The sequence below is a fragment of the Cebus imitator genome, unplaced genomic scaffold (assembly GCF_001604975.1).
Source record: "Cebus imitator isolate Cc_AM_T3 unplaced genomic scaffold, Cebus_imitator-1.0 Scaffold313, whole genome shotgun sequence".
NCBI classification, from domain to species: Eukaryota; Metazoa; Chordata; class Mammalia; order Primates; family Cebidae; genus Cebus; species Cebus imitator.
This window is the reverse complement of record NW_016107628.1, coordinates 276738-296024: the sequence shown is the minus strand read 5'-3', so window position 1 is coordinate 296024 and position 19287 is coordinate 276738. Positions and strand designations below refer to the sequence as shown.

The 19287-nt window shown below is 40.3% G+C and overlaps 1 long non-coding RNA gene across 1 annotated transcript; it reads left to right on the top strand.

Annotated features, from left to right (window-relative positions):
- Positions 1 to 583: 583 nt before the first annotated feature.
- Positions 584 to 17584, top strand: LOC108286028. Its single transcript, XR_001817790.2, has 3 exons — positions 584 to 594; positions 1883 to 1897; positions 17430 to 17584. It is a non-coding gene; the product is annotated as an uncharacterized LOC108286028 (long non-coding RNA).
- The last annotated feature ends 1703 nt before the right edge of the window (positions 17585 to 19287 follow it).

Sequence of the window (19287 nt, the reverse complement as noted above, 5' to 3'; positions counted from 1 at the left end):
ATGTAGTTCTCTGTTAGTATGGGGGATTACCCATATAAAGCCTCAGTGCTTTAAAGTGAGGAATAATTGTGTAGTAAATAGATCCGGCCAAGATGAAATGACTGTTAAACAAGACAGTCACTTATCACTGAATGTTGTCTAGCTAGGCTGGGTAACTACCCATCAGCCGTGTTAGAGATGTGTTTAAACAGGGGAAGGGAGTTTAAGGTGGTCTTAAGAGCTTTCCAATCCTAAAAATGTCATGATTCTGTGTTAGCAAATTTACTAGCAGATTGACTGCTCTTCTACGTTTATGAGTCTCTAAAAACGGGCATGAGGGATCTTTTTGGAATGGTGGAATGTTCTAATATTACATTGTGGTGATGGTTGCCCAACTCTGTAAATTTACTAAATATCATTGAACTGAACACTTCACACCCATAATTTCATGGTATCTAAATTATGCCTCAATAAATCTGTTTTTAGAAAGTCTCTTAAGACTATAACTGCCATATTTTGAAAAGAATGTATTTATTTTAAAGCATACATTATATATGTTTAAAGTGTATGCTCATAATTTAGACACTTTTAAGAGGCTAGATATTCAAATAAGAAGTTAAATTTAATACCTGGAAAATTCTCTAGAATATATGAATGTGATGTGAACATAAACATGGATGTAAATCACTACCAAAGCTGTTGCCCTATTTAAAAAAATTATTTATTTAGTTAGTTTTCAATTTACATACAGTAAAATTTATTCTTTGTGGTATATAGTTTCATGGATTTTTGCAAATGCATATAGTCATGTAACCACCCTCACAATCAAGATACAGAACAGTTTCATCACCCTCAAAAACTCCCTTGTGCTATTCATTTGTAGTCAGCCTCCCTCCCCACCTGCAACTCTGGCAACCTCTGATAAATCCTCTGTCATTATAGTTTTGCCTTTTCGATGACGTTAGATAACATATACATTTTGAAGAAATGTGCAACTTAAAATTTATTCATTTTAATAGTTGAATTATGAAAATAATGGTTATTTTGGGGTTGGAGGAATTTCCCTGCTGGTAACTAGTCAGATGAAGAAGAGTGAAGTAGTCAGAGGCAGGATAAGGCTAGCTTGAATTCAGTCACACTTGTAGAATCGCAGGTGGTTAGACCTGGAAGAGTTTTTGGAGTCACTTAGCTAACATCCCGATAGGAAGAAACTGAGGTCCAGGAGAAAGAGAGGGTCTCAGACATGCACAACTAGTTGTAGAGCTGGCCTAGCCCTCACTGTCCTGATGGTCAACTTCAGTATGCTTTCAACTATATGCCCTGATTTGTCCTATCAGTTTTGCCTGACTCTGAGTTCTGGCACAAATTCTTCCCCTTTGTAATTCCTCTGCCACATCCCTGATTGCAATGATAAAAACAATACTTGATATATATCACTAGCACTGGAAAAAAGGACAATTTCGGAACTATCATCTCAGTAAGTTATTATTACTGACTCTGCATCACGAAACCATAACTCATTCATGCTAGTTATTGGATGGGTGTGCATTCTGCTTATAGGCAAAATGTCCAAGAGAAAATACACAATCCAGAATTAAGTCACCTTAAAAGGCAAGAACTGGAAAGACCATTAGAGATAACTTGAGGTGGTTTTTAGGCATCCTTAGACATCTCAAAGTCCCCATTGGGAGCACCCAAGGAGACGCTTAAGGAAAAGGCTCAGTGGTAGCTGTGCCACCTCCTCTGATAAAATCATTTGTGATCACTTTCATTCTTCCTCAAGGGCTTCCTCTAACATTTCTTATAGTGCTGATATACTGTGGTGAATTCTTTCACTTTCTGTATATCTGCAAAAGTCTTTATTTTCCCTTTGTTTTTTAAGGCTGTTTTCACTGAGCATAAGATTTTATGTTGACAGGTGTGTGTGTGTGTGTGTGTGTGTGTGTGTGTGTTTTCCTTCCTTGCTTTGAAGATGTTGCTCCAGCGTTTTCTCACTTGCATTGAGAAGTCTGTTTTTGTTTTTGTTTTTGTTTTTTTCCCCAAGAGACAGAGTTTTGCTCTTGTTGCCCAGGCTGGAGTGCAATGGCATGATCTCGGCTCACTGCAACCTCTATCTCTTTGGTTCAAATGATTCTCCTGCAGGCCTCCCGAGTAGCTGGGATTACTAGTGTCTGCCACCATGACTGGCTAATTTTTGTATTTTTAGTAGAGACGGGGTTTTGTCATGTTGCCCAAACTGGGCTCAAACTCCTGACCTCAGATGATCCACCCACTTCAGCCTCCCAAAGTGCTGGGATTACAGGTATGAGGCACTGCGCCCGGCCAAGAAGTCTGCTTTCATTTTTACCTTTCTTCCTATGTACATATTGTATCTTTTTTCTCTGTCTGCTTTTAAGTTTTTGTTTTTATTACTGGTTTTAAGAAATTTGATTATGATGTATCTTGGCATATTTTTCTTAAATTTCTTATAGTTGGGATTTAGTGAGCTTCTTGAATATAAGAATTTATAGTTTCATCAAATTTGGAATATTTGGTTATTATTTCAATTTTTTGCCTCCCCTCCTTCTACTTAAAAATTTAAAAGAAGTTTTAAGTGGAAGTAGCCTTGAAAGTACATGTCAGAACTTTTGTTGTAGAAAGCTCGATTGATTGATGGCTCCAGCAGCTGCTCTCTGACTCTACCATTGTATATTTCCACTGAAGCCAGACTTTTAATGGGCTGCTCCTAACCAATGATTGAATGTGGTACAGATGCAAATGCAGGCCTTTTCCTGCAGGATGTAGAGTCTTTTGATGAGTGCCTTTGGCTTGAGGACTCCCCATCAGCCTGGCTGACACTTTCTTTTCTCTTTTTTTTTTCCTGAGATGGCGTCTTGTTCTGTCACCCAGGATGGAGTGCAATGGCATGATATCAGCTCACTGCAACCTCCACCTTATGCGTTCAAGTAATTCTCCAGTCTCAGCCTTCTGAGTAGCTGGGATTACAGGCATGCACCACCGTGCCCAGCTACTTTTTGTATTTTTAGTAGAGATGGGATTTTACCAAGTTGGCCAGTCCGATCTCGAGCTCCTGACCTCTTGATCCCCCCGCCTCGGCCTCCCAAAGTATTGGGATTACAGGCGTGAGCCACTGTATCTGGTATTCTTTTTCTTTTATTTGTTTAAGTCAGGGTCTCTGTCACCCATGCCAGAGTGCAGTGGCACGATCAGGGCTTACTACAGCCTTGACCTTCCAGGCTCAAGCAATCCTCTCACCTCAGCACTGCCGCCCCTGCCCCCCTCACCCTGCCCAGGCACCCCTTGAATAGCTGGCACTATAGGCAAGTGCCACCATGCCCTGCTAATATTTTTTTGAATTTTAGTAGAAACGAGGTCTCACTATGTAACCCAGGCTGGTCTGGAACTCCTGAGCTCAAGTGATCCTCCTGTCTCGGCCTCCCAAAGTGCTGTGATTACTTACAGGCATGCACCACTGCGCCTGGCCTGAAACTATCTTAGAACCATGCAGAAGTCTGAGACTATTCTTACTTAATCCTTCTTCCTTTCCTCCCTTTTTCCCAGGGATCACATCTAATCACAGTCTAAGGAGTCTCCCTACCTTCTGCATCTCCATCTTCTTTTTCCTTCATAGCCATCTCTCCCAATATGTCCTTGGCATTTGCTTCCTGGAGGATCTGGGCTACCACATTTATTATTACCATTATTTTATTTTTATTTCCCATCAATATAAGATTTCACTTAAATAAAAGCTTCCATATCTAAAAGTCTTTGAGAACTGGCAATCTATTTTTTACCATGTTACAGTTGAGGGACTGAAACTTGGAGGTCTGTTTTGAATACTGAGTTTATAAACTGAAATCAACCTAAATTATGGCAATATCAAGTCATAAAGCCTTGTTCTTTTTTCTGGGGTCTTGAGACCCTGGAGCAAAATTCAGGACCAATATTCTAATCACGACTTTACTACTAACTTTTTAATACACGACAAACTACTTAACTTCTCTAAGCTTATTAAAGGGCTTGGGTTAACTCATCTGTATAGACTTTTTAACTCTAAAATGTAACTTTATAGGTGAGAAAACTTAAGTAATTTACCTGACCCGCTATCCAAGAACTTGTTAGAAAAAGACTGTATGGACTGGATTTTTTCTCTAATAACCAACAAAATGCTCCAAGCTTTTTCTTGTATTGAACAGTCTTTGGGAAAATACCCTGAAAAACCACTCATGGCAAAATGTGGCCATGGATTTCAGGAACCAACAGAGCTTTTAAAATGTGGCTGAATTATTCTGCATAAGCAAAGGAAGGAAGGAATTTGGTTTTGATCCTAGAAGGGAACAGGAAAGGGAAGAAGGAAGGGGAAGAGAAAGGTCAAGGAGCAAAGCCTTAAGAGGGTATACAACTAGAGAGCTATATGGAGTGAAAATCGCTGGGAATAGAATGGAAAAGGGTTTTTTTTTTTTTTTTTAGACCAAGTCTTGCTCTATTGCCCAGGCTGGAGTGCAATCGCACCATCTCAGCTCACTGCAACCTCCGCTTCCCGGGTTCAAGTGATTCTCCTGCCTCAGCTTCCTGAGTAGCTGGGATTACAGGTGCCTGCCACCACACCTGGCTAATTTTTGTAATTTTTTTTTAGTAGAGATGGAGTTTCACTATGCCAGGCTGGTTTTGAACTCCCAACCTCAGGCGATCCACCTGCCTCGGCCTCCCAAAGTGCTGGGATTATAGGCGTGAGCCACTGCACCTGGTGGAAAAGGGGCTTTTAAAGGTTAGAGACACCCAACATTTAATTGGAAACTTTCTGCTGTATTATTGACATTTCTGGTGTTTGAAAGTAACACAAACCCAGTTCCAAGAAGCTTATACAAAAAAGGGGTCTTAGTGGCTCACAGCGTTTGGAAAGATTCCAGGATCGTCTGCTGCATCCAAGGAAGAATTAGAGAAACTAGAGCTGCAGAAACTGTACAGAAACTTGAATTAACGCTGCCAAATCGCTCTTTCTTTCCCTTCCTCCCTCCCTCCTTGCTTTTCCTATCTTTCTCATCTCTGCTTGACTCTGTCTCTCTATGTTGACCTCACGTTTTCCTATGACAGAAAGGACCGTGCCACGTGGCAGGAGACATGGTTGCAGCTAGACTCAGATCAGCAACCACAGAGAGCTTTTTTCTCTAATATCCATATCGCAATTTCAAGGATGTGTTATAAATGTCCCTGCTTGGATGACATGTCCATCCCTTGTCAATGCCAGGGGGATAGGACACCATGATTATCCCACACAGGTCATGTGCCTCTGTTTTACCTGGAGGTAAGGGTCTTTTATGAGAAAAGAGGTGGAAATTCTTGATGGGAAGACAAAATAATAGTTGCCACCTTGTGCTGCTTCAGTGTAAACCAATGCCTCTTTCAGAAACATTCAGTGTAACCAGAATGTTCTATCCATGCAGCAGCCTTGTGTAAATGGGGCTGTTTAGGTGAAAATTATGGCAAGGAAACTGGGCCTTGCCTAGATTTAAGGTGGTAAGAAAATAAGGAAACACACACAGGGCCAAATGACCTGTAATCTGAACTAATTGAACACAATCAGGAAATTGGAGCCAGGGGTGACCACGGAAGCCATGGAATAGAGGAAAGGAGGTGGAATAGAGGAAAGGAGGTGGAATAGAGGCTTCAGTGCACTTTATGTGCCTCTGCGACCGGGCATGGAACAGATGTACAATTGCTGGCTAGTTTTCCCATGGGGTGTTTTAGGTTCTTCAAAGATTCCTCTGCTGGGAACTTTTAACTGTAATTCCTGTGAGGTAGGTGGTGCTTCTTATGTGACTGGCTGGTTTTCACTTCAACTTCTGGGACTGAGCTTCCCAGAGTTGGTTATGGTTATCACTCTACAATGAGCTTTCAAACACGCTCCTGGTCAACTCCAACTTGGAAAGTCTATGTATGGTCTTGGGAAACACTTGTGCATTCCTGTCCTACCATCTGTAGATGGTCAGTCCTCATTCTTTCTCTGCTGTGTGGCCCCAGACACATCTATCCACAGCCACTCTTCACCTTCCTTACATATGCCAAACTCCAGAGGACACGTGTGACTCTGAGTGATCTTCCACTTAAGGTCCTATTGAAGCTCATTCAATTGGCTTGAGATGCAGGGCAAGTCCCGCTTTCCCATTGACAAAGAGGAGTAGCACAGCATTCCAATGACTCTTTATCGAGAAATCCTCTTCCCTCCTTATTTTCAGCCTCAATTCCTGATATGGGTGACGTGCCGAGAGCCACAAAGCCAGCTTTTGGTTGTCTCCTTTGTCAATCCCTGAAAAAGTGGGCAAGCTTTGTAACGTGGGAAGAGCTTAGCATCTACTGCTTTGTTTTGGTTTGAAAGCAACCACACCAAGGCTAACTGTGATTTTTGGAGCTTGGGCTCAAATGAAACAAGAATCTCATTTTAAACTCCTTTTACACATACACTATCTCACTTAATCTTTTAGGTATATTGGGCCCCTCTTACACATGGGAAAACTGAGGCTTAGAGAAGTCAAGTGATTTGTTCAACGTCTGATAGTAAGTGGCAGAAAAATCTAAACCCAGATTTTTTTTGACTCCAAAGTTCGTGCTCGTTCCACTTTGAAACTGTTAATTGATTACCAGAGAGTCCTGCGTCTTATGATTAATGCTCCGAGTTGGCCTGGGGAGTCCTGTTCAAGCACTGGTACCTCTGACTCACGACTGTGTTCTTAGTCCATTCACCTCTGCACCTCAATTTTCCTTCCTGTAAGCTGTGTCACATAAGAATAATAATAATAATACTTTTTTTCCTTAACTGCTTCCCAACAGAACTGTGTTGATAATGAGGTTTGCAGGTGGGTGGGTAGGAAAAATTTGTTAGAACTAAAAACGTTTAAACACCCACTACTATATGCCAGGCAGCCTCTGTGATAGGCTTTTTTACAGACACTATTTAATTTAACCAAAGTTGACTAAATTTAGCAACTGGTCCAGCACAGTTGCTGACCAATCACAGTGATGCTGGCTACTGACCATCAAACTGTGCCAGGCAGATTGCTGGAGGAGGGGGGAGGAAGGCACACAGGGCCAGCCAGCCAGCAAGAAGCGGCCAGGGTGACTCTCAGAGCTGCCCCATGGCAAAGTTCCTGCTCTTCCGAGTTATTTGAACACTTCAGAAGAAAGCAGCCACATCAAGGCTAGCTACTATTATTCTCAGAGGTAGTTACTCTGAAGTTATTTGGACAAGAGTAAACAAGGCTAAGAAGTTTCATTTTTAGGGTTCCGTTTTCAAGGGAACACCATTTTGCTCCTTTCTCTTATCTGTCTTTCTCATGCTGCTGGTGGACCAACGTCAAAATCTTGTGCTCAAAACCTGACTTCCTGTCGCTGTGGTAGCACTTCCCGATCAGGAAACATTTAAAGCACTGAAAGCAACACTCAAAAGAGAGAAAGAAAGGATAGAAAGGGAAGGGGGGAAGATCATGAGGAAGGAAGGGAAAGAGAAGGAAAGAAGGAGAAGTAAAATCAAAGAAGGAAGAAACCGTTCTGATCAGTTGGTAGGTTTAGAAGTAATTTCTGGCTTCCTAACAGTTTTCATCCTCAAAGCGCTTTCAGGCCACCAACGTGGTCACCCAGTACCAGGCTGTGCTCATCATGGCCCAGGAGGGGAGGTAGGAGTGAAAAGTTGGAGTTGACAGTTACTTGCGGAAAAACCAAGGACAAACAGGAAGAATTAAAACAGGAAATGACTCATGAACAGTGGAAAGGGTGCTCTTCTCACTTTTATTATTTCCCTCACGGAGAGACAGAGTTTCCACTAGGTTTGTTTTTGGAGTTTTTCTTCAACAACAACTCTAACTCTCACCTTTCTAACCCCCTTCTTTGAGGGAGACTCAGTTTTTCCAAAGTTGCAACACACCTCTCTGCCCTCTTCTTTCACCCCGACTTCTCATGAGGCATCTTAACACTGAGTGTTGTGTTCAATATTTGCTTTTGAAGAAAACAGAGAAAAACTCAAAGATTTGTAAATGGATTATTTGAAAAAAACCGTGGCAGCAGTTTCCAATTTTAGGGTTGTTGAGAATTCATCTGAGAAGTAGAAGCTTCTTGGGTTTAGACAAACTCAACAGGCCACTTTGGCTCCGCTCTAGGCCCCATAGCATGTGCTGAAAAGGGAGATACTGTGACTAGAAAGAGTTTAAATTGGTCTGTATAATAGAGTTACAGGTGTGTTTCAGTTTTTTCCTGGGGGAGTGGGGGAGTATTGTGCTGGTAAACATTGAACAATCACCTCTCCAATAACAACAAGAACAACAACCAACCAGAACAAAACGCCCTAAAACTCTGATTTGTAGCAATTGTCCATTTCTACGGTAGCATTTCCATCAAGCCACTGAGTTAGGAAAAGATGTACGCCATTATGCAGTGCTTCCTCTATGTAGGTACAGTAGATGTAAATCCTCCTTAGCATGGAATAGCAAAATATAGGCAAATAATTAAGAAGTGATGCATTTGAGTACTTACTACCTTTTAAAAAAATATATAATTTATTTAAATATCAACATTTAGTTTTTTTTTATTTGTTTGTTTCTTGGGTTCTGTCCTTTATACATATATATTTAACAGAGATGAGGTCTCACTATGTTGCCCAGGCTGGTCCTGAACTCCTCGGCTCAACAGATTCTTGGGCCTCCATCTCCCAAACTGCTGGGATTACAAGCATGAGTCACCACACCTAGCCAACCATGAACTTCTTTTATGGTCACGAACAAGAATGTCTGTTGATTTATAATATTTTGAGAGTCTCGCCCTATCGCCCAGACTGGAGTACAATGGCGCAATCTCATCTCACTGCAACCTCTACCTCTCGGGTTCAAGACATTCTCCTGCCTCAGCCTCCCGAGTAGCTGGGATTACAGGTATGTGCCACCATGCCTAGCTAATTTTTGTATTTCTATTTATTTCTTTGATAATGGATTTTCACTTTTACCACCCAGGCTGAAGTGTAACGGCCTTATCTTGACTTACTGCAGCCTCCGCCTCCCAGATTCAAGTGATTCTCCTTAGCCTCCCCAGTAGCTAGGATTACAAGCACCCACCACCATGACTGGCTGTTTTTGTATTTTTAATAGAGATGGGGTTTCACTCTGTTGGGCAAGCTGGTCTCAAATGCCTGATTTCGAGATCCACCCACCTCAACCTCCAAGAGTTGGGATTGAACGGCATAAGCCACTGAACCTGGCCAGTAAGTAAAATTTGCAAATAAGGAGTATGTGGCTACCAGAATTCAAAAGGCACTCGGAGCTATTGGACATAGGTGTTCTTAATAAGTGTATTGGTGAATCTCCTTGGAGAAACATTTAGTTTTTAATGATGGGATGCTTAACAACTAACTTGCAGAAATCCTGAAATTTTAGTGACTGACTCATGTGACTAGATGTGGGGGTCTGGAACCCGGAGAGGAGAAGAGTGAGACACAGTAGGCTCCCAGGAAGGGTACATGCTAGGGCCTGAGGAAAGGGCAACCAAAGAGAAAGTTCCTGTGCAGGGATGTCCAAGGGAGGACAGTGATTTAAAGAACTTTTATTTTGTATCTATTTATTTATTTTTGAGACAGAGTCTTACTCTGTTACCTAGGCTGGAGTGCAATGGCGCTGTCTCAGATCACTGCAGACTCTCCCTCCTGGATTCAAGCGATTCTCCTGCCTCAGCCTCCCCAGTAGCTGGGATTACAGGCACCTGCTACCATGCCCAGCTAATTTTTGTATTTTAGTAGAGACGGGGTTTCACCATGTTGGCCAGGCTGGTCTTGAACACCTGGCCTCAGGTGATCCACCTGTCCCGGCCTCCTAAAGTGCTGGGATTACAGGCATTTTTAATCTGCTTCCTAGTCTGTGCTCTGCTGTAGTCTCCTGCCCTGATCCTCAAATTGTCAGGTGAAAGTAGGAGGACACATAGGCTTGTGTTGGTGTTCCTTTGACGGCTAGGTCCATTCTTCTTGTTATATGCAAATTTTTGGTGCTGCAAAAGAAGTAGCACTTGAATATAAGTTTCCTCAGCAAGGTAATTTACTTCTATAGAAGGGTGCAGTTCACAGAGGGAACAATGGTGAGCACACACCTGGACAAGGGAGGGGAAAGGGTACTTATTCCTGACGGAGGTCGCACCTACTGTTGTGTCATTCTCCTGTTGGCTAGGGTTAGACTGCACAGTACAGACTAATTCCATTTGACTATTTTAAAGAGAGCAGAGGAACAAGCCAGAGTGGTGGGGTGGGTAGTTTGGTGGAAAAGGCGGTTACAGACAGGTTAGAGCAGGTATCCAGGAGTGACCTAGGTCAAAGAAGGTGACCAGAGCAGTTGACCAGAGCAGATGACTGAAATGAGTCAGGACAGAGCAGGGGACCGGGGGAACAGATGTGAACTACTGATTAGAACTGGTGGAGAAGGTTGTTTACTGAAACTACAAGGAAATTAAACTTTAAAATGGAGGACAAAGAACTAAACATACTGACATATCGATTTTTTGAAGAGAAATTTAGACCTCATTGTATCCAATACTTCTGATGAAGAAGCATGGAGAGAAACACAGTTCTAGACAGTGAGGTGACAACAGAAACTGGAAATTCTATGGGAGCAGGAATGTGGATGAGAGGCTACCAGCAGAATATAAGCACTGCCCCCTTCCCATCCATCCAGCAATCCTCACAGATGGAGGTCTCCAACTGGGTATAGGAAGGTGTGGGAGGTATTTTATTTAAATGTTGAAGGAAAGGGTGATCTCAGAAGGCTAGAAGACTTAGAAACATTTGGTTTAAATATTTAATATTAAAAATGGTTTAAATGACTAAGAATGACCCTAAGAGATAAGGTTTGATTATTTGATTTGGATATTGGACAAATGAAGAGTGGTTCTAGTCAATTGTCCATCCCCATTCCTCCCGTGGTAATAGGGCTGGCATGGCAATATGTACAAAAAGCCAGTCCCAGATGTTGTGCCTGTAAAATTATTGCAGAAATTGCCCCAGACTTCCAGAAATTTTAGACATTCAAATTCCTTGATCAGGAGGAACAGTAAGTAAACAAGAGCTAATCTGCTCAGGTGGTTACCACCATTCCTTTGTCCTAAAACCCTGTAGGAGAGGTCTCTGGGTAGTCTTTCAGAATACACCAACTCTTATTCATATAGAATCCAAGTTTTATTGTATTCTCAGACCACAGAAGAAAGGAAACAGCAGGCTACAAAGTACTGGGATTAAAAGAGACTCTATGACAAAAGAAATAACTATTGTTGTCCTGATAGGGACAACCGAATAAAATACAAACACAATTCATCAAGAAATGGTGAAATAATAGTTATTGTCATCTATTTAAGAAGGGAGATGTTAATAGTCTAGACATAGTTTCATAAAAACTGTTTACAACAAAAAGATGTTACTTGAAGAAGTAAACTTCAGTTATCTTAAAAAATGCATTAATGCAAATCATTTTGTTCCCTAAGGATGCTGGATACATGCAGATTTGCTATCTAATTTTTACATTTGAGTTTTAGAAAGCCATCTGTAACCACTTTCCTAAATTATCAGAGTTGTCTGAATATTAACAGGAAGCTTAAATTATACCTCTGGCTACACTTTTCCACTTACTGTTCTGTTTTCATCTCATTCTCCACTTATTTATAACCAAACTCATAAATTCACCCAAACTAACTTCCTATCCAGACTACCAAGTTTCTATTTTTGCGCCACAATCACCAAGCCTGAAGTTTTGGATTCATCTTTGAACAACCTTCTTATTTCCCATGTGCAATCAGTTTCAACGTTTTGTCAATGCTTCTTTGCTTGCTCTGCCCCTCCATTTTTATTCTCCTGATTAGCCTCTTCTTACCTTACCCCCACAGTTATCCCATAGCTCTCTAATTGTAATGGTCTCCAGCTTCCTGGGCTCTTTCTCCAAACTATCTTATAAACACATTTCCATTACATTGGCTTTGGAAACCCAATTCTTTCTACGGTGTGTGTGCTGACTGAAAGAGTGAAATTTGCTTTTAGACCTGGATTTTATTCTAGCTCTACCTCTTTCTCTTTTGGAAACTTGGGCAAGTAACTTGGCTTCTAAGCCTCAATTTCTTCAGCTGTAAAATGGAAATAATAATAGCATCTAAATCACAAAGTAGTTGTGAGGATAAAATGAAGTGATTTTTTGGGTATATGATATGATTTAATTTCTTCTTATATTCTTCTATATTTTCCAAATTCCTTTTCATAATGACGTATTACTTTAAAAATGTAAATAAAAATATTTACAGGGTACATAGTGATGCATAATGAACAGATTAGGATAATTAGAATATCCATCATCTTAGACATTTATAATTTATTTGTTTTGGGAACTTTCAATGTCCTCATTCTAGTTATTTGAATCTATATAATATACAATTGTTAACTGTAGTCATCCTGCAATGGTGTAGAACCCTAGAATTTAGTCTAGCTGTAACTGCGCATTCTCTAACAAATCTCTCCTATTCTCTCCTTGCCTTACCCTTCCTAGCCTCTAGTATCCTCTGTTCTACTTTTTACTTCTATGAAATCAACTTTTTTAGCTTCCTCATTTGAATGAGAACAGGTAGTGTTTAACTTTCTGTTCCTGGCTTATTTCACTTAAAATAATGATCTCCAGTTCTATCTATTTTGCTACGAATGACAAGACTTTATTCTTTTTTCTGACTGAATAATATTCCATTGTGTGTGTGTGTATATATATATATATATCTCACACTTTCCCTATCCATTTATCTGTTATTGAATACCTAGCTTGATTTCATGTGTTGGCTATTGTGAATAGTGCTGCAATAAACGTGGGCCACAGATGTCCCTTTGATGTACTGATTTACTTTCTTTTGGATAAATGCCTGGTAGTAGGATTGCAGGATCATAAGGCAGTTCTATTTGTAGCTTTTATTTGTTTTATTTATTTATTTTTTAGGGATGGTATCTCACTCTGTTACCTAAGCTGGAGTGCAGTGGTGTGATCATAGCTCACTACAGCCTTGAACTCCTGGGCTCAAGCAATCCTTCCATCTCAGCCTCGCAAGTAGCGAGAGATACAGTGCACCACCATACCCGGCTAATTTTTAAAAGCTTTTTGTAGAGAGAAGGTCTTGCTATGTTGCCCAGGTTGGTCTTAAACTCCTGTCCTCAAGCAATCCTCCTGCCTTTGCCTTCCAAATTGCTAGGATTTCAGGCATGAGTCACAGTGCCTAGGCTTATTCTATTTGTATTTTCTTTAGGAACCTCCCCACTGTTATCCACAGTGGTTGTAGTAATTTGTATCCCCTCCAACAGTATATGAGAGTTGCTTTTTCTCTGTATCCTCACCAGCATTTATTTTTTATCTTTTTGATAATAGCTATGTTAAGTGGAGTGGGATGATATCTCACTGTGGTTTTTATTTGCATTTCCCTGATGGTTAGTGATGGTGAGCATTTAAACACATATTTGGGCCAGGTGCAGTGCCTCAAGCCTATAATCCCAGCACTTTGGGAGGCCGAGAAGGCCAAATTACGAGGTCAGGAGATGAAGACCATCCTGGCCAACATGGTGAAACTGGTCTCTACTAAAAATACAAAAATTAGCCTGCTGTGGTGGCGCACGCCTGTAGTCTCAGTTGCTTGGGAGGCTGATGCAGGAGAATCCCTTGAACCCAGGAGGCGGAGGTTGCAGTGAGCCAAGATGGCACCATTGCACTACAGCCTGGCAACAGGGCAAGACTCCATTTCAAACACACACATACATACACACACATACACACTATTTGTTGGTCATATGTGTGCCTTCTTTGAAGAAATGATTGAATCATTTGCCCATTTTAATCAAATTGTTCATTTTAGGGATTTTCCTGTTGAGATGTTTGAGTGCCTTATATATTATGGATATGAATCCCCTGTCAGATGAACAGTTTACAAATATTTTTTTGCCATTCTATATAGTCTTTTCACTCTATTGATTGTTTCCTTTGCCGTGAAGAAACTTTTTAGTTTGATATCATCCTATGTTTACATTTTTGCTTTTGTTGTCTGTGCTTTTGAGGTCTTATACATACAATCTTTTTTCAAACCAATGTCTGGAAGTATTTCCTCTATTTTTCTTTTTCTAGCAGTTTTATGGTTTCAGGTATTGTATTTAGGCCTTTGATTCATTTTGAGTTAATTTTTTATAGGTTGAAAGATGGGGTTCTAATTTTATTCTTTTGCATAAGGATATCCAGTCTTTCTAGCACCATTTATTGAAGAGACTGTACTTTCCCCATTGAGTATTCTTGGGGGCTTTGTAGAAACTCGGTTAACTATAGGTACGTAGATTAATTTCTGGGCTCTTTATCTTGTTCCATTGATCCATGTGTCTTTTTTTTTTTTTTTTTTTTTTTTTTTTTTTTAAATGACAGCACCATGCTATTTTGGTTTCTACAGCTTTGTGGTGTATTTTGAAGTCTGGTAGTATGATAACTATAGATTTGCATTTCTCCCCCTTCCTCAGGATTGCTTCGGCTATTCAGGATTTTTGTGCTTCCATATAAACTTTAAGAGATTTTAAAATTTCTGTGTAGAATGTCTTTGGTATTTTGTTAGGAATTGCACTGAATCTGTAGATTGCTTTGAGTAGTCTAGTTGTTTTAATAATATTAATTCTTCTGATTCATGAACATAGTATATCTTTCCATTTGTTTGTATTTTCTTCAATTTTTTTTTTTTTTGACAGGATTTTGCTCTGTTGCCCAGGTTGGAGTACAGTGGTGCAATCTCAGCTCACTGCAGCCTCGACCTCCCAGGTTCAGTCAATCCTCCAACCATAGCCTTCTGAGTGGCTGGGACTACAAGCATGCACCAATACATTTAGCTAATTTTTGTACTTTTTTGGTAGAGACGGGGTTTTGCCATATTGCCCAGGCTGATCTCAAACACCTGGGTTCAATTGATCCTCCCATTCCTGCCTCCCAAAGTGCTGTAACTACAGGTGTGAACCATGGCCCCGGACAGCCATCAGTGTTTTGCAGTTTTCTTTGTAGAGGCCTTTTACCTCCTTGGTTAAATTTATTCCTAGTTTCTTTTATTTTGGTAGCTATTTTAAATAAAATCATGTCATCTGCAAAGAGGAACAATTTGACTTCTTTCCAACTTGGATGCCCTTTATTTTCTTCTTAAATGCTCTGGCCAGGACTTCTGACATGAGGTGATACACACGCAGTCTCAGCATGCTGCTCGGCACATAGTGGCTTCCCCCATCTTGTCACCACTCCTGGTCAGACTCCTTTTTCATATCCTGTTTGGGGGCAGCAGTCTGTATTAGCTCTTCCCTTTTCAGTCTTTGCTCACATGTAGATGGTCTCATTTAGTCTTGTGCCTTTAAATGTCACATATATGCAGGTAATTTTAAGATTAAGTTATCTATTTCCACTGGCATTTTTGGTTTGCTGCCTTCTTCAGCTTCAAGTTTGGCATACATGAAGCAAGAAAAAAACTCAGGAAACTTACCACCTAGTCATTCCTTGGGTCCTCAGGTCCCTAGCCTGCCTGTCTTCTTATGCCCACCTTTCTTCTTTTGTGTATATATAAATTATATATAATTATTCATATTATATATATAGTGATATATGATGTCTCGAGTTTTTTTTTGTTTTGTTTTACATAGTGGGAAGAATAGAAAAAATATGTCAGCTCTATCTTGGTGGCAGTGCCTACTGAGGTTTTTTTTTTTTTTTTTTTTTATTAAAAACACATAATATAAAGTTACCCTCTTAGCCATGAAGTGCACAGTTCAGTAGTGTTAACTATAATCATATCCTTGTGTAACAGATCACCACAACTGTTTCATCTTGCAAAAATTGAAACTCTAAATCTATCAAGTGACTTCCCATTTCTCCCTTTCCCAGTTCCTGGCAACTACCATTCTACTTTCTGTTTCTGTGATTTTAACTACTCTAGATATTTCATTTAAGTGGAATCATACAGTATTTGTCCTTTTGTGATTTGCTTAATTCACTCAGCATGATGGTATCAAGGTCCATCCATTTTGTAGTATGTGACAGAATTTCCTCTATTAGGGCAAAGTATTTATTGAGTTTCTAATTTTAGTGATTATATGCTTAATATACAAAAAAAATCAGTTTTCTAAAATCTTGCTTTTTGTTTTATGTTTTTGGTAAATATAAATATTTTATATTCTAGTTCATATTGTCAACCTACTATTTTAAGTGCTTGAGAGCTTTAGTTTTCCTTTTTAAATTTGCTTTCTCTCATAATGAATTGTTTTCTTGTGTGCTTCGGATTTTTTAATGTTTACTCACATTTCACAAATTTTTGTTTTATCTTTTCCTGTGAGAATCCCTAGTGGTCTAGGTTTTGGACCTACCCCTTCTGAGTAAGCCCTAGAGGAATATCACAGATTAAGACCAAGTTTGATGTTAATTCTTGATTTGAGGATTCCAAGGCTATGTGGGTAGCATAAGTTTGAACCCTAAACCCAGCAGAAGACGGAGAGCCATGGTTTTGAATTGTCAGCTTCTTAGAGGAAACTTTTGCTTCTTCCACTCAGAGCTCAGGCAGACAGACAAGTTTCTTAGTCAACCCCAATTCAGATGGTAACTGTTTCCCCTAATCTATCAGATAATGCAGCTATTATATTGTCCTAACTTTATGTGGGCTGATTTTCTGTTTCATATTGCTACCTCCAAAGGTCTCAAGGCCTCATTTCTTGTTCCTATTGAGATTCAAGACTGTGGTTAACTTTAGCAGTGTCTTTATTTTGAATTCTATATGGGTGAAGTACTGAGCAGCTAGCTTTCAAGATGACCTCCCTTTTTCCTGGTATTCACATGTTTGTGTAATCTCCTTCTACATCATGCCACACTTGCTCTATATGACCAACAGCATACGGCAGAAAGGATGGTGTGTCACTTTCAAGGTTTAGTTTAAAAGAATCAGGTGTTTGATTACTTTCTTTGTGACCATTTGCTCTGTGGGAAGCCAGCTGCTATGTCATGGGAACACTCAGGGAGCTAATGGAGAGGCCCATGTCACCAGAAAATGATGTCTCTAGTCCATAGTGTGTGGTGGATGCATCTGACAGCAATAACTTACGCATACCCTGAGGATGACATTTTGGTCTAAGAAGAATGTTGATTCAAAGTTCCAAACTAAGGAATCCAGTGGTGGCCAACCCAGAAGTTTACCCATTATTAGGTTGGTACAAAAGTAATTGCACCAGCAATTACTTTTGCACCAACCTATACAAAGAACATCTAAGCCCTTGGCACCTTACTTGGAGTGCAGATTGTACAAGGAATTGAGATTCTTTGTTTTGAGCTAGCGGGAGGTTGCTAGGTGAAGAACACTAAGTGAAAATGCCTATATAAACTGCGTGCATTTTATTTATTTATTTTTTTTTCACAAATAAGACTTTTTATTTGCCACTATTATAAGTCTGAACTTTAAACAGATTCTTGGACTGGTGGTTCGTATCCATCAGCTCGTTCAACTTTAGCACCTGTCTCATCCCCAGTGGCTTTTCCAGAACTACTGCCTTCACCATGAAGCTCCATGAGTTTTCCCAATTCAAACTTGGGCTTCTTCAGCATTTTTACTTTTCTAACGAAGACATCATGGAGAGGATAAATAGACTGGCAAGCCTTTTCTATGTCTTTTCCAATGCATTTTATATACAGTAGCAATTTTTCCTGTCCAGGCTGTCATTCCTGGGGCACTCCGAATGTAAGTCTTCAATACACCCTACGTCTGGTTTGCCGGTTCTGGGTCTCTTCTTTGGCCTCCTGGACATGGTGCTATCCCTATAGGACTCAACAGGGGTCAGGCATGACAAATAGCCAATGAGGCCCTGAGGCTCGCTAACAGCCATGTGAGTGAGCTTGAAAGTAGATCCTTCAGCCTTCAGATGGATGCAGTGCTGGCCAGCATCTTGACTGCAACCTCATGAGAAACCCTGAACCAGAGCCACCCAGCTAAGCCATTCCCGAATTTTTGAAGCTTGGCAACTATGACAGCTAATAAATGTCTCTTTTTTCAAGCTGTTTAATTGTGGGGTCATTTGTTACATAGCGATAGGTAACTACTGTTTGACTAGCTTACGACCTTAAAGATACAAATCTAGTGTTGATACTTTTGATCTAGCTCCTTTACCTTTTTGGCTGATCTTTTTTAAACCATCCTTTTCTGTACATCCATAAACTAGACCTTGCCAGTTGTCTAAAATTGCTCCACTCTTCTGAAATATTCGATTCTGCATCCTACCTTTGACTACAGCTTTATATCCTTCTAGACCTTGTCTTTTCTCCACACGAATGATAAGGCTTATCAATGACCCACTCATTTATTCCCAGTTTATTTGCCTCCTTTCTGGCCTTACTTAATTCTTTTACTGTGGTCAACCTGTTGCTTTTCTATATGTTAAGTATCTGTGTCTTTTGGGAACTGCTTTTCTCCCACTCCGTGTGGCATTGGCGAAGCTGTTACTCATATGACCTAACCATTCTTAACACAGTTGTGGGCTCCTGACCCAAGCTGACCAAGCAATCCCTAGTGGGGACTGATATGTACATTGAGAAAGAAAGGGTTGGAATCTGCCTAAGGGATTATGTTTTCTAAGGAATGTGTAAAACTAGAACTGCTGGAGGTTGTCCTGTTGTGCTTGGAGATATTTTAAAGAGAATGAAGTCAAGCAAAGGCAAGCAGAGCTGAGAGATGAAAAGAGACAACATTCTTATAATGTTATTTGAATGACAGATCCTGCTGGGCTTGAAGCCAGTTCCATCCTTTAGGCTTTCCAGCTATATAAGCCAATACATTCTTTCTCTGCTTTTTTTCTTATACTACTTTATAACATTTTTGTTTTTTAACAACCAAAAGCATTGTGACTAACACTCTTAGCCTGGACCTCCATTTCAGTTATGAATGTGTTTGGTTGCAAATCACCAGAAAACACAAAAACCATGTCTTCTGTAAATAAGAGTTTATTTGCTCCACGTGGTAAAGTCTGAAGTAGGGCAGTCCAGAGCGAATGCAGCAGCTCAGCAGCACCGTCAGGAATCCACGTGCTTTCTGTGTGTCTGCTCTGCCACTTCATATGTGGATTTTGTCCTACTCATTACCAAGTGGCTGCTGCTTCTCTAGGTGCCCTAGGCAGAAGGAAAAAAGAAGCCAAGAGGCCATATTTGCAGACTTCTCTTTATGTTTCACTGGCCAGAAGAGTGTCCCATGGCTTACTCAACTGCACGGGAGCTAGGAAATAGTGTTTGTTTA